We start from the raw sequence: 4,559 nt of genomic DNA, 5'->3' as shown, positions 1-4,559 counted from the left end.
TTTAGGAGATCGCAGATGACAGAGACACAGATCCCACCCTCAAGCTGCTCATAATCTAGGAGAGAAGAATAAAAGTTTACACATATAACTATAATAAATACAAAGGGCTCTAAATTGGTTTGTAGAATTGACTGACTTATCTATACTTCTGTATGTGAAGGCTCTAAGTTTAAAATTTCCAAACCTCTAGCCCTACATCCATGGCTGCTGGAATCAAAAGACTCAATATTAGAAATTGAAAGGCCATTATGCCTTCAAATTATAGGAACAGGAAAGAGACAGGAAGAACACTTCAGGCAAGGAAAGCATACAGGAGTCAAAGAAATTACTAAAGTGCTCCAGATGAGCATTTAGAGGGTACTCCTGGTACTTAGGTTTGTAGTTTCTTCAATAACTGAATTTTGTTAAATAAACATAACCTAAAAGGAGCAATAAAAGGTAAAAGCTTAAAAAGAAAAAGGGATAAGCTATCTCTACAAAGTAGTACTATAAAAATTCTTAGGCATTTGTCCCTCATGCTTCTCAGGAACAAGTCTTCACAGTTAGAATTTGAGTTTAACTTTCTGAATGTGAAAAGAAATTCCATATGTGTATATACTTTTTGCAGCCTGTGTGATTTAGCAAAAAACAGGCAGATCTATTGCTTTCATACTTATATTAGAAATGCCAGATGCATAATCACAATTTAGGTTTGATTTTTTTTTCAACTCAAACAATAGTGTTCCTTTAAGCAAAATTGGCTTGACTTTGTGAGTGAATGCAAAAATTTAATGTTTTGAAATCTTGCAGAATAATTTATTGGCAGCTCAAGATCTTGTTTTGCCAAGTTTTACTCCAAAATAATTTTCTTACTCACAGTTGATACGGGGAATGGCAATTCTCACTTGAATATATGGCAGTTATACAACTGAGCCAACTAACACACTGGAAGAATGAGGATGTCTTAGACTCAAGGAAGAGACCTAGTTATTTCAGTGATGGGCACTTGGGGGCCCAAAGAGGTAGGTGACTAGTCAAAATGTGCATTATCAGTTAGTGGCAAAGGCAGAACTAGTAATGTGTTCAAGTTGGCAAGCTTCCAGAAATACTCCCCTAAAAGAAAAATTAGAGAAAACTCTGGGAAGATGGTGGCTTGAGGCATCCCACAGCCTTCTATTCAGGGCTCTGACTTCAACTCAGCCACTTCTTGCAGGCCAATGGGCAGGGGTAAGTCAAGACATGTTTCCATACTTCCTCCTCTTTGGGTCAGCATTCTAGGGCTCAGTACAAAAGTCCAAGCAAGGATCATAAAGCAGTCCTTCTTGAAAAGTCCATTTTAGCTCTCTGAACTTCAGAGTCTCCCTGACCTTAGGGATTTGAAGAGAAGGTGAACAGTTAGGTTTACTCATCTCTACCTCTGAGATTTGGAGACAATAGAAGCAGAGAAGCTCTGCCTTCAAGCATGAGACAGGAGGAATGCAGTCAGCTGTATGTACAATGACCCACCAGGCAGGAGGGCTGCACCTTCCAGCACATTCAGGAGCACTCTCATATAATGTGGCCAAATGAGCAAATACAGAAATGACATTTTGTTAAAAGGGCATATAAGCCAGAAAGCAGAATAAACAAGAAAACTCAGAATAAACTGCTAAAGAAATAGAGCTGCTTCTTTTAAAACTAGATCTAAAAGGAGAGAAACTTGTAAAGAGATCTGAATATAGTATTCAGAATAATTCCTAGCACAAAAACCACATGACTTTTTAAACTTGAAAATTGAATAGATGAAGTGAAAGAGAAAGTCAGCACTATAGATGCTCAAGTTGATGCCTTAGAATATCTGGTAGAGGAATATGTTAAGTCATAGAGCGGGAGAAGAAAAAAAAACACGATAGAAATATGAGAAAAATATGTACTTTGGAAAATAAATTTATGAGAAAAAATGGAGGTGACAAATGGAAGAGACAATGATTAAATACATGATTGAAGAAAATTTCCCTGAGCTGAAGACCTGGGCCAGCATATTTAACTGCTCATCAACTTCCAGATCAGACTGCTGAGATAGTACTGCAGCTAGATGTGTCCTTATCAAATCACTGGAATCCAATGATGAAGACACATAAGTATTTAATGCATCCAGACAGACACAAGTAATATACAAAGGAAAAGGAATTAGATTGGTAGTGAATTCTTGCAATTCCAAAGCAATAAGACTGTGCAATATTATCTGCAGATGCTTTAGAATAAAGGACTGGATATGTGACAAGATATTATTCCTTAACAGCCTAGAAGTATGCTATTTGCAGAGATTACATCACCCATATACCCCACCTGAGGAAACGTTTAAGAAAAGACTGAAGCCAGAAAATGATAAATCTGAACTTCATGATAGGTGTAATGGAAGAAGAGGTAAAGTTGATGAGAAAAGAATTTGGTAATATATTTATAACTAAAAATAACTGAATAGTGATAGGTTCTCTGGGAACTTGTACACTGAGGGATAAAGAAGAGTTGTTTTTTTTTTAATTATAAAGGCACTCTGCAAGAAAAATTCTAATAATCGTGTGAAACTAAAAGTATAAAATTATTTGAGAAGGAGTTTAGATGGTAGAAAGAAGGGGAAAATAAAAACATTCCAGAAATCTCATATGGTGTGCAGATGGGGTTAGGGGAAACTAGTGAGCAAGTGAAAATATTCTAAAGTTCTCACCTTATTAGGAGGAGAAGGAGAAGCAGAGGATTGAAGAGCCTTAATTAGGGAAAGAGTTTTGATCTTGTTTTCATATAATATTAAATAAATGTGGGTATAATTATGGGCATAAGGAAAATGAAGGTGACCATTTACGAAAAATAAAATTATACTAGAAATCTTTAGGTAATAAGGGGGAAGAAGCAATTAATAAAGTTAATAACAACTTAATAGACATTAAAAAATTAAAATAAATAACGAAGTATGGAGTATTAAATAAAATCAAGTATATCATTATGCAAACATAAATGACAAATTCTCCCAATAAAGATCACAGAATATTAGATTGGAGTAAAAATAAAATTTGAACTATTTATTATTTACCAGAAACACAATTAAAGAGAATAGATAAACATGGAAATAAGGGGATAGACCTATGACTTCGCAAATATAAATAAAAACAAAACAGGAAGTGCAATATCAGGCTAAGATTAGCTTTAAAATTAAAATTCCTAGGTAGAAAAAAGAGATATTACATAATATTAAAAGGTATAATTTATGAAGCAGAAAAACAGTCCTAACTCTGTAGATATTGAAAAACAGAAGAGTTAAAGAAATAAAGCAAAAACTAATAGTGATTCAAGAGAACCCAGTAAAAAATTAGTGATGGCATATTTCAACATATTTCTTACAATCAGATCAAGTAGACAAAATATTAATAAGGACATAGAGAAATTTAATAATATATTTGATCAACTTTATTCAATTGATGTGTTGAATCTCATATTTGGGGAATAGAGAATATTTTGTTACATTTAATAGAAATTTACAAAAATCAATTACATATTTGGATACAAATAAGACTTCAATATTTGTTTTCAATTTTTTATTTAAATTCTAGTTAGTTAACATATACTGTAATATTGGTTTCAGGAGTAGAATTTAGTGATTCATTATTTACATTTAACACTCAGGTCAACCCAAGTGACCCCCCTTAATATCCATCGCCCATTTAGCCCTCCCCTCCATCAACGCTCAGTTCGTTCTCCATAGGTAAGAGTCTCTTATGATTTGTTCCCTCTCTCTGTCTCTTTTCCCCGTTTCTCTTATGTTCCTTTATTTTGTTTCATAAGGTATTTGTTTTTCTCTGACTGACTTATTTTGCCTAGCATAATACACTCTAGCTCCATCCACATGGTTGCAAATGGCAAGATTTCAGTCCTCTTGATGGCTGAGTAATATTCAGTTGTGTATATATATCACCTCTTTTTTATCCAATCATCAGTCAATGGACATTTGGGCTCTTTCCATAGTTTGGTTATTGTTAGTAATGCTGCTATAAACACTGGTGTACATGTACCCCTTTGAATCTGTATTTTTGTATCCTTTGGGTAAATACCTAGTGGTACAATTGCTGGATTATAGGGTAGTTCTATTTTCAACTTTTTGAGGAACCTCCATTACTGTTTTCCAGAGTGGCTACACCAGTTTGCATTGCCACCAACAGTGCAAGAGGGTTCCCCTTTCTCTGCATCCTCACCATCACTTATTTCGTGTGCTGCTAAAAAATCATGGAATACTTCACAAATTTGCCTGTCATCCTTGTGCAGGGGCCATGCTAATCTCTGTATCATTCCAATTTTAACATATGTACTGCCAAAGTGAGCATTCAATAAAAATTTTTTATCATAAATCCTACACTCTAAAAATCATCCAATAAAATAAGAAAAATATAATAGTAAAATACTATCTTCTTTAAAATAATTAATGACTTTCCTATATAATCTTTGTCTTAAAGGGCAAGCAAAACTAAAATTACATTTTATCTGAAAAGAATTAAAAAGAAAACACTAATACTTATTGAAAACAGTAAACACTAAAATGTATGGGAAAC

The 4,559-nt window shown here is 33.9% G+C and overlaps 1 non-coding gene across 1 annotated transcript; it reads right to left on the bottom strand.

Moving 5' to 3' along the window:
- Positions 1-4,230: 4,230 nt before the first annotated feature.
- LOC112650643 (U6 spliceosomal RNA) lies at positions 4,231-4,334 on the bottom strand. The gene has a single exon (XR_003130335.1). It is a non-coding gene; the product is annotated as a U6 spliceosomal RNA (small nuclear RNA).
- Positions 4,335-4,559: the final 225 nt, after the last annotated feature.

The sequence above is a fragment of the Canis lupus genome, chromosome 11, assembly GCF_003254725.2.
Source record: "Canis lupus dingo isolate Sandy chromosome 11, ASM325472v2, whole genome shotgun sequence".
Taxonomy (NCBI): Eukaryota; Metazoa; Chordata; class Mammalia; order Carnivora; family Canidae; genus Canis; species Canis lupus.
Note: the sequence above shows the minus strand (reverse complement) of the source record. Positions and strands in the feature narration are given on the sequence as shown.